We start from the raw sequence: 14504 nt of genomic DNA on the forward strand, positions 1-14504 counted from the left end.
GCAAGCTCTCTCTCTCTCTCTCTCTCTCTCTCACACACACACACACACACACATTACTCTATTTGAGATATTCTTCAAAGCAAATAAAGGATCCTTCCTTAGTCTCTATTATAAGAACCTAGTACATGTTGCTAATCTCTAATAGCTCCTATACAAAAATAAAATGTCATAATTCATTTAAAATAAATTTTTAAATAATATTAAATATGAAAAAAAACTTACAAGCATGCTTGACTTTAAAATGAAATTTAATAATTGAAATCTTTATAATTCGAAAATCATTACCTAACATCTTAACTATATATTTACTAGATTAAACCTCTAGATTAATTTACTTAATTTGGGTTTCATTTCTATGTTCATATTTTTTATTTAAACATTCATGGAAACCACATAATTTTTCAATATTAATACTATATCTTATTCATGAAACCACTCTAGGCAACATAAAGCTATAAAAATTAAACATTATATATTTATTGTGCATTCTATTTGAATCTTTCATTTTGTAATATACACATTATTCTTTGAAACCCTTTAATAGAATTCTCTTGTAACTTATATAACTTGAAAGTCAACATACTAGAGTTTTATAAAATTAAGGCTTAAACCATATAACATATGGATCTTTAAAGCATGTCACATATGCACATTGACTAGACCCTAGATACAAATGTAAGAAACAAGTGTTGTTCGACCTCTAATGCAACAGAGTAGTGAATACGAGAAGTCAAATGAGTAGTAGTTCAATCTAAAACACTGAAGCTCAACTCTTCAAAAAGACAAGCTCTTTATTACCTTCTAATAGTCCAACCTCATGCCCAAGCCCCTTTATGCTACCCAAAAAACTACCAATACTAATTGAGGATGTTTTTTATCTTAAAAGAAACCAAAATAAGGAGGTTTACCCAACTATACAAGTAATAGACAAAGCCTCTGGAAAAAAAAAAGAAAAAAAAGCATAAACAATTAACATCACAAAAATTAGCCTATCCCCTTTTTCAATATAAAAAATTCATCCCAACTAAACATAAACGACAAGTTTAACCAAGTATTCCTCATAAAGCTATAGTTTAAATAGAGAATCTCAGAACTTAGAGAACTATAGATTAACAACATACTATTATTACAATGAAAGATTATAATCAAAATAGTGTAAAAAGTTTTCAGAGCCACACATGGTAGAAAGACCAGATCTCACTAGCTCATTTCCCTTTGGATTTAGAATTCAAAAATTTTGAGAGAAACACTCTACATTAGTTGATAGCTAGGAACATGCATAACCTCCTAGAGCTACCCTCATCTCCATCTCCCAATCCCTTCTCTTTGTCTTGTTGGAGAAGTTGTAAAGTGGAGGGAACATAGTGCATAACTTTGACATAAATTTGGTGAGGGTGTAGAAGTTCTCATCCAAATTGGAGTGTAGTGCCCCATCTCAAGATCCTTGGAAACAAAGATAAACAAAGACGAATATATTTTTTGAGATAAAGGATAGATACATGCAACTACAAACATAAAAGAGATCGCAACAAAAGGAAAATGAACAAACCACCAAAGATCCCCAAGAATTCATAACTACAAATGCAACCATTCCATGAATTAGAATTACTCTTATAAGTTTCATCTCAAGATCTAATCTAACATCATAATCGAGGTTCATTTTAAAGCCCAAATCCAAAGTTCTTAAGTTCTTAATCCATACAAGTCATTTACCAATTACACTGTAAGCAAGAAGAGGAAACACAAAGAACAATCTGTTGGCATTACAGTCATGTTTTTTATTAGTGACATATACTTATTCAGATTGTAAGTATCTACCAAGCACATTGTACAGTTAATAGTGTTAACCAAGCATTTCAGTCCCTACCGAGTTCTATAGTTGCTACCGAGTCCAAGAGACAGTATTCAGTTTGTGCCGAGCAATTACTACCAAGGTGTTGATCAGTAATATAAGCTGAGCATCTCAATGTATGCGAAGTTTATTAGTGTAAACCGAGTTGTGCAGTGCTTACCGAGTTCACATTTGATGTGATGTGAGTCTAGTGTTAACTAATCCACTCAATGTTAACCAAGTGACTCATCTTATACCAAGCTCATAGTGATAACATTGACCGAGCTATGCAGTATGAATCAAGTGATTCCGTTTATATGTTGAGTTTCATAATATTTGTCGAGTCACCAGTGTAGAATGAGTTCAAGACTACTTGGAAGTGATCGATATGGACTGAGCTTCTATGTCTACCGAGTGCATGACGATTCCAAGCATTGACAGTGGATGCCGAGTATCAGAACCTCACCAAGCAGTCTTTAGAACCCAAGTTCTTGTAGTTGGGCTGACTTTGTGGTTTTTTTGTAAACTTGTATTGTGGTTGAATTTGTAATTTGTAAATTGGATTGGTATATATGTAATGTATTGTATCACATCCAATATATGATATGGAAGTAATGTAATAAGCAGAAAAGAGTGAATTACAAAGGCTACAATAGTATAAGGAGCAACAATGATTTATTTGTCATAGCAAGGTGATTACTATACTCAAAGGAATCTCATTCAACAAACCAAGTTGTAGATTAGAGATCAACTACTATTTCATCCTAATAGGTGGATCAATCAAATCTTTTCACAAGGTAGACTTAATAGTCTTATGTAAATCTCTTTACAGAGTGCATACTTCATTGTATATTTGTAAATCATTTTGCAAGGTGGACCTAGCAGTCCATATTGCTCTTAACAGGGTAGATCATTAGAAGTGATCATTCTAAGCCTTAACGGGCCAACTTTATACTGGAGTACTAAAGCTTGTGGGTATCATCCCCACCCAATTTTACTTTCTATTTGGAAGGTTTCCATCACCAAATTGTGTGTCAAAGTGTTATGAATGCTTTAATGTTTTCAGTTTCTCATGCATGCAATTAGATCAGAATACTCATAAAGGATCAATTGGTAATTAAGGATTAAGTTCTATTGGTTACTGATTCACCCCTCCCCTCTCAATAACTTAGCCTATCATAATATTTCCAACAATTGGTATCCGAGGTTTATGGTTCTCAGGAAAGAAATTTAATAGCTTGAGCAAAGATCAAATGCTATGGAGGTATTTAGACTTGACAAGGCTATTGACAATGAGAAGCTAGATTTGGAATTAGCTATTGGACAACTCAAGAAAGCAAAAGAGAAACTCTCTCAATCCCTGAAAAGAAGAAAAGATCTTGCAATCCAGATGAACGACCAACTCTACATTGAAGAAAGAATTGAAGACATCAATTGAAGCAATTCAGATGAAGTTGATGAAGCAATCAAAGAACAATTTGAAAAGAATAGTACTCTTTAAGAAGAAGTAAGAAAACTAATAAGAGAGAAAGAAATTCAGCCAGTAAGATTGTGTGAAGTCATGAAAGAGAAAAATAAGATAAAAGAAGAGATAGAAGGAAAGAACAATGAAATTCAGCACCTATCCCTTCAACAGACAAATTGCATTGATGATCTCACCAATGCAAATGAAGAAATCATGAATCCAAGATCAGAGAATGAAAGATTGCAGAATGATCTAAACACTGAAAGGAAAACCAATGAGAGGATGATGAAATCTCGAATAGACATGAATCAATTGAATGAGCAAAGCCATTACAGACAAAAGGGAAAAGTATGAATTGGATATACAGTAGAAGGTGAATCATCCAAGAAAGGAGCTCAAAAGAATCAAAGACCTACTTGCAGTCACTGTGGTAAGATAGGTCATACATCAAACAAATGTTGGAGCAATGGGAAAGGTAAATTCAATGGAAAGTGCTACAATTGCAATCAACATGGTCATAGGGCAAATGAATGCAAAGAGAAACCTAAGTTTGAAGGAAAATGTCATAAATATAAGAAGCATAGGAACAAATTCTTAGAATGCAAAACTAAGGTATTGAACCCAACAAAATAGATTGTGAAAGCTATATTTGGTTGGGGCTATAACACTTGGTGCATATGTCACTATTGTGGAGAATTTGGACACATTGGAATGAATTGTGTAAAACATCACATGAGGACAAGAGACACTATCAGAAGATGTTTAATTTATATAGAGCTATGAATACTAGAAGAATTGAAGATGAAAAGAAGGAAAAAGATGATAACATTAGAAATTAGATGGGAAAATAATGGGTTCCAAAATCTTCTGAGAATACAAGTTCGAGCAATGATGATAATGTCACTCAAGAATTGGGTGACTCCACCATTTCCACTTGATCTCTCATAGGAGAACTGGAACTAGGATTCTGAAGATATCTCACATCAGTTCTAGTTAGCAGAATGAAAGATCCAAATCAGCATTCAAGATGTAAAGGGATCACCAAGTAAAAGATGTAAATAATTAACCAGTATGGTTAGGTTGTAGACCTTACTGACTGAGGTCAGGTTGTAAGACCCTGCCGAGCAAGGTCGAGAGCTACTATATTTGTTGTGTGGTGACTGAGTCATGGAAGACTCTACCAAGAATTCAATGTAAGTGAAGTGGATGACAGTTTTTCATTTGAGCGAACAATTGTACTAGGCATTTATGGTGAAATTTGATGAAAAGGGAGAAATCGAAGTCATTTCTCATTACGAATTTTTGAGAGCTATTTGTGCAAGGCAATCCTTAGAAAATTCAAGCAATCTGAGTGAATTGTTATTAAAGATTTTTATATTCTCTAAAACCTATCGAGAAAATATGGCATCCACCAACAAAAAATCTAAGGAAGGTTCACTCATGTTAGTTCAAGTTGTGGAGTGGAAGGCCCCAAATTTTAAGCTGAGTCTTGCGATTGTGGAAACCCTAGATCCGAGTGGAGCGTAGTCACAAATTCCACCAAAGGTATTGTTGATCAATGATATCCATTCACATTTTAAATGTGTTATTCAAGATATTGGAAGATTGGAGATGGATGAATCGTTGAAGGAATTATGCATTAATGGTGTGTTGAAACTAAAACATCAACATCTTGAAACTAAAGGTTTAACTCGCATTCCGCATATGCCACTGGATTTTCAAATAAAATGGATAAGATATATTCTTAGTCATGTGCACAATGGTAAAATATGGTTGGAACAACCTTCTTTGATAACCAAGAAGATGATCCACATGATTACTGGTCTTCCTATGTTGACAAAAGAGAAAATGACCAAAACCCTAAGTCAGGTAGAACTAGAAAAGAAAACCCTTACAGAGTGGGATGGAAGGGGAATGAAGATCAGTTGTGTCATAGGCATGGAACTCAAGTTTGGGATACATGTCATCACTCACAAGATTTACAACTTGAGCAGACTGAACATCATGTCATGTGAAGCAGTAGAGTTAGCATACAAAGTGGTCAAGAATAACCTATCACTTGACCTTGCCGAGTTGATGTTGAACCAGTTCAACAAGAACATGGAGAGTATAAGAACTTCCAAGAACAATCCTTGTAAGTTCGGTTCACTTCTGACTTGTCTATTTTTCTATGTACAAAAGTTCTTCCCATCTAAAGGTATAGTAGTATGGAGGAAGGATGTGCCTATTTTTTATAAAATCAATGAGTATATAGCTGAAATGGAAGAGAACTATGTAAGTATTCTGGACAAATACTTTGATGCATTCAAAGAGAAGATGAATAACAGATTTAGGATTCCCACGAAACTAGTTGATGATTACAAAGATGATGTTTGTTTCATGGTTGATAGTGACAAAGTATATATTTAGGCAGTTAGACGAAGGATAGTATGGGTAAAACCTCTTGGTTATGAGGTAAACATAGATGAAACCAAGGAAATTATTGACGCATTAATTAATGAGCCCATTGACCCTAAAGCTCCATATTTTGGTACTTATGATGAGGCAAAGGCTACAATCGAACTTGAAATAAAACTCCCTTAGGAAGTCAACAAAGGGAAGAAGATAATTGCCAAACTGAAAACCAATTCCACTCTTCTGTTGACTGAAGGAAAAGGGGATGATATTGAGGATGAAGAAGTAGAAGATGAAGAGAAATCAGAGGATGAAGAGCCACTGAAGAAGAAAGGTAAGGTAATTATTACCAAGCCTACCAAGACATCTACTATTGTGTTTACAAGAAGATCATCTAGGAAGAGAGTAGATAAAGGAGGAGATGTAATCTTCAAGAGGCCTCCACCTACTTTTAAGGAAAGGATGAAAGATTTAGAATCAGGATTTGGCATAACAAATTTTAAGGAACTAAAGTATGAGACTAGGACTGTAGAGGAGTAGAAGAAAATAGAGGACTTGATAATATCTAAAATGGGTAAATTGAAGTATTCTCCATACCAGCTTGCTCAACAGATTCCTAATATTCTAATGGAGAAGATCAAGCCAAGATGGGAGAATTCCATGAAAACTACAATAGACATATATGAGCAGACCTTGAGGAAACTCATGCCAAGTTTGGATGATAAGGAGGTAAAGGAATCTTTGAAGAAAAATGAAGAAAAACATACTTTGAGATTCAACACTTGTCTTCTACTATTGAAAGATATTGAACATGTAGTGAAGAATTCTACAAACACATGGAAGAACATTTATCTTCTTCACAAGCCAAGTGATTATGTGGTTAGTGTTAGTGACAAAGATGACGATGATGATGAACAAGAAAAAGACGAGGAAATTGATAATGAAGAAGTCACACATTTTGACAATATAGATGATGAGGAAGAAGAATAGGAACATGAAGCTACCGAGGAAGATTTACCAGATGCTTAAGATATTGAGGAGATCAACCCAGAGAAAATTGTTGCAATGATCATAGCCTCACTTTCTCATTCTCCAAGAAAAACAATGAAAACATCAAGAGTAAAGAAAGCTTCAACAGGATTGACTTTGACTAATACCTAAAGTGCAAGCACTCAATCAATCTTTGCACTTGTTTAGCTTAGCACCAAATTGACTGAAGTACGAATCACTTCATCTACCAAGTAGCCAACACTTCCCTCTACATTAGTTTTGGTAAATCAAGGTATTTCTACTATAGGTATTTTGGCAATAAGTGTAGTATCTACAACTAGTCCTACTATTTCTACAATTGTTTCCATTCCTAGCATGCAATTAATAAGTACAGAGATAGTTGAGACCAAGTCTCAACCGAGTACAAAATTTTTGGGTAAAGGAAAAGAGAAGGAAGAAGACATAGATCTTGATGAGGAGATTGTTCATCTCAAATCTCAATCTTGATCAGATGCATGTTTTGGGAGAAATTCTTCAGAAGAAAGCCAAGTGACAAAGACTTAGAGAAGAAAGGAACAATGAATTCCAAATAATAGAAGATGCAAAGAATATCCTTGCAGAGGCATTAAACATAGAGGTTGGTACTTTTCAACCGATATTGAACTAGTTAGCAAAGGTAGTCCAAAAATTCAATGATGATTTGAATGGATAAGAGAAATGATTACAGAGAGCCGAGAATAAAGTTTTGGAACTTATTGCTCAACAAATTGCTATCCATCAAGTAGAATTGCCTACTATTCTAGGCTCACTGGAGACCTCTTGCAACAATATGTCTTCACTATTTGATAAACTCTTTGATATCTAAAATTTCACCAAGGAAATAAAAGATAAACTATCAAAGATTGGTGAAGATCTAAAGGAAAGTGTACAAAAGTTGCAACTTGACCCAAGCTACTGCTCTACCCATTACTATTGGAATATTCAAAATAGGTAGAGTACTTCTGATGGGGGGGGGGGGGTGTGAATCAGAAGTACCACACTTTCAACTTTTTCAAATCCTTTAAAACAAATAACTGGAAGTAAATTGCATGTAAGCTAACATGTTAAATGAACATAGAATTAACACATGCATCAACACACATTACACCAACTTTGGTAACCCAGAAACCCTTCAGGAATAAGAAGTTAAAGCTAGGGTGGGGATGATACCCACAAAAATTACTACAACAATAATTGTTTGGCCACTTCTGATGGTCTGCCCTGTGAAAGGCCTGCCCTATTAAAGACTTTATACTATGTCAATAGTGACCTGGTTAAAGGATTTACAAACACTTTACATGAAGTGTCACCTTGTTAAAGGATTTAATCATCTCTTCAAAGGATCTAAAAAATAGTTGTTAATCTTACCTATCAGTCATAGGGTTTTCACTATCTAATACAATGGCAAGAGAGTATTAGAAACCTTTTGACTTGATTAATTACAATCTTCAATTGCTGATTTTAGATACTTGATCTTCTCATTATGATATGATCCTTGCTTGATCTGATATCTAATTGTATCCCTTATACTATTCTGGTTAACTAGATATGTAAGTGCTGCTCAATTCACTAAGTATATGATGCCCCTACTATTTGCTCTATTCTACAATTTTCTATCTGCTTAGCAACTTAAAATCGTGGGGTCTAAGTCTTCTTATAAAGACTCTATAGACTTAGGGGTAGGTATGGATCTACGATCCATATTAAATCTTTGAATTCTTACTCATTTCTTGCATTATTCTCACTGGTTGGATGCCTTCTCCATTTTTCTTATTAGTTGCATGAAGATTGCAAAAAGATTCGTTCTTATCCTTATCATCCTTATCTGAGTTTGTGAGGACACAAACTTATATGTTGATTTTGTGTTACTCGGCACATATTGAACTATTGGTGTCTGGCACCTTTTACAATCCATCTTGCTCAACACATGTATGACTCTGACTCACTCGGTATATGAAGCATTTTGAATTTCTCGGCATCAATTGTGACTCAGCACCTACATAATCCTCAGCACCTGTTGGAATTCTAACTTGGCACATATTATGGCTCAACATACATAGTGTACTCGGCTTCAATGTAGAAAGTGGTTAAGTGTGTTGACACTCAAATGTCAAAACCATTCTAAGACCAACAATCTCCCCCTTTTGACATGAGTGTCAAAAACACTTAACTAAACATTACTAATATGTCCTTATGAGTACCCTATCCAATTTTCTTTACAAAAGTTCATAATTTGTTCAAAATTACTTATAACTCCCCCTGAGCTGATTGTGCCATTTCATTCTTGTAACCCAAAATTTTGTGCTAAATGTGCCTGATACTCTTTATCTTTACCCTGTACTTGTGTGCTGAGCAATTTTGTCTCTATTCTGTTTAAACTAGCTGATTTTGTTCATATCTCCCCCAAAACATTATATCCCCCCATACTATTTACACATTATGACCTTTCTCCACCTTAGTCATATCTTCCTTATTACTATCTGTCCCTATCTCCTTTATTATTTCTCCCCCTTTTTGACATTATCTCAAAGGGTTCTAAGGAGTAATATCATATTTAGCCAAAAATGTGTTGTTTACCTCCATTATCATTTTTAGGGCTGCATCCCAATTTTCCAAAGCAATATCTAGTGACTTGTGCTAGATGGCAGTCTCTGCAGCAAGATGTACAAGTCCATCTAATGTAGAAAGATTAGGATATTTCTTTAAGATAGTTTTAACATAGACTTTCTCTTTGTGGAGGATGTCCAAATGTGGGGTTATGGAGCATTGAATCTACATTAATTTGGCCTTTATATTGGCCTCTTCACTTGTTAGTGCAGCTAACTCTCTTTGAGTGTGAAGCAATTGGGCAAAATGCTTCTCACTTTGAGCTAGATCTCTTGGTAATTGCATGCTATAAATCTTTAGATTTCTCTCCAAGCTCATTATTCTCTGGCCTGTCTCTTGTGTGAAGTTTGAGAAATCACACAATGTTTTATACAGTGAGAAAATGTTCTCAAGTACAATTTTGACCTTGTCAATTTTCTTGGCCAATTCTACCTATTCAAGTGCTATACTACTGGATATTTTCTCATTTACCTTCCCTTGAAACTTCCTTTTAGACCATTCCATAAGTTTAATACTTGTATCTTGGTCTTCACTAGTCACCTGGTCAACTATATTAGATAATTGCTCGATTATGGGCTTTGACTCATCTGGTGACTACAAGCTGAAGGCATCCATAAAGATGTCCTTAATCTCATGTAGTGCTTTCTTATGTTTATACTCTTTTCTAAGTATTTCTTGTCTTTGCCTCCTATTTAATGCATTTTGCATTTCTATAATTTGCTCCATTGTGATAGTCTTAAAGTCATAAGAAGGAATGATTATCTCTTCATCTAACTTAGGGTCTCCATAGTGAAGTACCCTGGACACCTTGGTTGAGCTTGAGCCTGGTGTGGAGATTTGCAAAGGTATGGCTTCAGTGCTCGACTTATGAGGAGTCTTTGTGGGAGTGCCTATTTTTGGTAGTTATACCAATGTCTGAATAACAACCTGCTCCTCTTCCTTTGATGTTTCCTCCTCATCAAACTTCCCTTCTTCTGCACTTGGCTTCTGAATGGTGTCACTTGTTGCTATTGCAATTGTTGGAGGTGGTGGAAGTATTAAAATTTAAGTGCTAGTAGTTGTATAGGTAAAAGATGGTTCTTGTGGTTTCACCTTGTCTCTTATTGGTTCTGCTACTGCCTTCTGTAGCTCATCTACACTCACCAATATAGGGTTTGTGCATAACTATGCTTGTAGAGTAGATTGGTGAAGGATGTTGGGGAGATCCTCTGCAGTTAGGGGATTGATGTTTTGAGCTGAATTTTTAGGAACATCCTTGATAGTTATTGTATCTGCAAGTTTGATGGTTACATGAGTAGGGCTAGGAGGTGGCATTTGTGTGTCGTGCACACTCTATTTCTCTTCTTGCTATTGTTCAGCTATTGCCATGTCTTCTCCTTCATGTGTTTCTTCCTCCTCACCTTTTTCTTTGTCTTCTTCCTCTTTCTCCTCTTCTTCTCCTTTCTTTTCTTCTACCTTATCCTCTTCTTGTCTCTCATCCATTTTCTTTTCCTTTATCTTCTCCTTGGCATTGGCCTCTGCCTTATTTGCTTCTTCATCTTTTTCATCAGTTATTTGGTAGATTGTTTTCTACAATTGTGTGGATTTATTTACTACATCCTCAATCGTGTTTTGTAGAATGTTGAAGACTCTGTATTTAGGTGCAAATTTGCCACCATGTTTCTTATTAGCCTTCGTCATTTGACCTCTTGTCAAGTTAGGCATCACTTGTGCTAAGGTAGATTCTTTGATCTCCTTTTCTATTTTCAGACAATAATGCCATTTATTTTCAATTATTTCATATAGCTCTCTAGGAATGGTATTGTCTAGCTCTAGAGGTGTATTTTTGGATTCAACCACCATGGTATATACAGATTCCTATATTTTATCTTGCTCTTCTCTACTTAGCTTGTTGAAATCAAGATTTTTCAAATCATTCAAGTTTGCATTCTTAATATTTTCACAATTTTTGTCTATGGCAGATTTGGGAGGATGGCTTACCACTCTGAATTGGCTAATATCCTCAGATTCTATTCTCTCCTCATCATTAGTGTCTGGTTGTGCCACATATTTTCTTCTTTTCTTTGGCACTTCATCAGTCTATCTAGTGGTCTTTTCCTTCTCTTTTACTTGCTCCTTGGCCTTTTGTGTAGATGCCCTTGTGCTAGCTCTTGTTGCTGGTGTTGGCTTGGCTTGTGCATGCTTGGTCATCTTCTTGGGTTTGGGTTGAGCTGGAGACTGAGTTTTAGCCTTTCTCTTCTTTGACTTGGCTTCTTCCTCTTTTGTAACTTCCTCCTTGTCTTCTCCTAAGCCTTGGGTCAACTCCATTGGGCTTTGCCCTTTTTCTTCTTCATCACTCTCTTCGTCTTCTTCAGCACCTGCTTCTCCTTCAATTGCATCAAATCTCTTCTTTATCTTCCTCACTAACTTGTCTTTCTTTTTTATTATAGATGCTATCTTTAATTTTGTTTCAACTTTGGATTTGACAACATCATATGTGCCAAAATTAAGAGCCTCCTTATCAATTTCTTTTGCAAGTAATGCTATTCTTGTTGCTAAAACTTCATCTACATCAAGTTCATAACCCAATGGCCTTAACCATCTTACTCTTGGAATTGCTGCCTAGATATAGGTATAGTCAATGTCAACCAAAAAGCATATTTCATTGATATGTTTTTCCACTAAGGAAACTGGTATTCTTACTTTTTGTTTCATGAATTTCTTGAAATCCTCAAAGTAACTTGTCATTTGGGCCTCAAAATTATCACCCATATGATCAATGAACTCATTGATTTGTGTGATTGCAATTTTGTTTGGGTTCCAATTCACCTTTCCAATAGATGGAAACTCTTCCATGACATAAAAGAATATGCACATAAGAACTGAACCAAACTTGCATTGAGCACCTTTTGATCTTCTTATTGCTCCTAGATTTTCATTTATTTTTTGCAACATTAGTTCTAACAGATCATATGTGTGATCTCTCTTCACAAGCTTATAGGCTACATCCACAACAATACATGGTACACTGTTTAATCTGCTAGATTGGTAGAACTTGTGAGAAATGATTCTCACAGCAAAGTCCAGAAGGGGATCTATGATTGTGTCAATTGGCATGCCTCTTTTATTCCATTTAGCCCTTGTGTTCTTTTCAATTACCTCTTTCGAGTCACTTCACAAGGTTTTAGGTTGTTCTAGGGTTGAGAAACCCATAACCCTATGTACTATCCTCTTCGTAATCTTAATTGGTCCTGATTGCAACCACAAATATCCATTGTGAATTCTACTGAGGACAATCCATATCCATTCTATTTTGAAACTTGTAAGGTAAACTAGGGCATTTGTTAAACCCTTTTTCTCAATTATCTAAAATTCATCCTTCAGAATTTTGTTTTCACACAATTTTTCATAGGCTTGAAATATTTCAAGATCTCCTATTGCTCCTATTTTTTAGTTATAACACTTTCTCACATCTTGTATCATAACAACCTTTGATGGGATAATGGACAATGTGCCAACAAGATCATTTCTATAGGTGACTTCAAGGATTGGCCTAAACTCAGGTTGTTTTACATCATTACTAACTAACTAGACCTAATCACTTTCCTTTCCTTTGGGGTTTCTTGAACTAAAATCCATTGTATAAATACCTTATATCATCGAAATGCATGCTAAATTCCTATTGAGATCGATGTAAATGGCTTCAAGGTTGCTATAGGATTGCTTCTACACTCTTCTTGTCTCTGCTCTATGTTCAAATGGCATGAAAATGAGCAAAATTTGACCTTATACCTTTCCAAACCTAGCATTGAATGCTTAGTACAAACAACTGTACACTCGGCACTTGAAGGTTTCAACATAACTCGAATTCCACTAGATTTTGTTTACTCAGCTTTAACTATCAACTCTGTTGCTATTAGCAACTCGACATCTATTAGAACTTTACTCGGCATCTAAGAACAATTTAGCAGTATTTGCAAAAACTTCAATTTTTGTCTTGGCATCTTTACTCATGCCAATTTCTTCTTTGCAGTACTTCTTTGTCTTGGGACTAGTGTATGATATAAATTTGTATATCAGTCCTGTACACCTATTCTTGCTTAGTTGGATGAGATGTGATCACTTGACCTCTTGGGTGAAGCGATCCCTCCATTTTATGTGCTACACTCATCTTTCTTCTTCTAGGTCTTATTCATTTGCCCTTTGATTTGTTCAACATCAACCTTCTCTTTTCCTTTGTTGACTTTTGTCTTGGGCGCTTTTGAATTTGTTGGGCAATTCCTGTTGATATGACTAGTTTTCAAGCAACTGAAACATGTGGTTTGACTTAACCATCTTCTGTAATTCCCTCTAAAATGTGTTCTTATGCAATTTTTAGGAATGTGTCCATATTCCTGACAATAATGATAGCTATACCTGGTGTTGTAGTCCCAATTGTAGTAATAACCATGGTTGTTTACCTTTGCAGGCTGATTAGGTGTTTATATAGGCTTTGATCTGCATTCAAATGCTCTATGTCCATACTTTTTGTAGTTGTAGCAGTGACCTTCAAATCTTGGTGTCCCCATGGTTTTGGTTTTGCATTCATGTGCTTGATGTCCTTGCTTTTTGCACTTGTGGCAAAAGCTCGTACTTTTAGGCTTATCATGCTGATGATCATTCTTGCTTCTACATACATTAGAAGTATGTCCTTTTTTACCACAAAAATGACAAGTGGGTTTAGTGTTCTTACTTTTGTTACTCCTTTCTTTGGTAGTCTTTCATGATTCTCCTTGTTCAGTGCTGGTGTAACCAAGTCTTGAAGTATCATTACTAGCCTTGGTGATTTCAGTAATTGCTCAAAGTACTTGATAGCCTCATTGGGTTTGTTGAAGCCTTCTACTATCTCATTCTCTCTTTTTAATTCATTTTGTAGTTGATCATTTTGTATCTTCAATGTAGTAATTTCAATGTCTTTCATATTCAACTCATGATGAGCATTCATCCTTTGACTTAAGGTGTCAAGCTGCATGTTTGAGATTCTTTCAAACTCAATTGTCTTCTCTTCTAGTCTATTGGCAAGATTTCTTTTTTCATCTTCTATCATGTCCTTGTCTTCAATGGCTCTCTTCTTCTATTCAGTCACTTCACAAAGCATTATGGCTTATGATTCTTGTTCAAGCTTGAGTATTATGATTTCTTCAGCTTGTGCTCTATTTT

The sequence above is a fragment of the Cupressus sempervirens genome, chromosome 3, assembly GCF_028749045.1.
Source record: "Cupressus sempervirens isolate cs-2001-9-10 chromosome 3, ASM2874904v1, whole genome shotgun sequence".
NCBI lineage: Eukaryota > Viridiplantae > Streptophyta > Pinopsida > Cupressales > Cupressaceae > Cupressus > Cupressus sempervirens.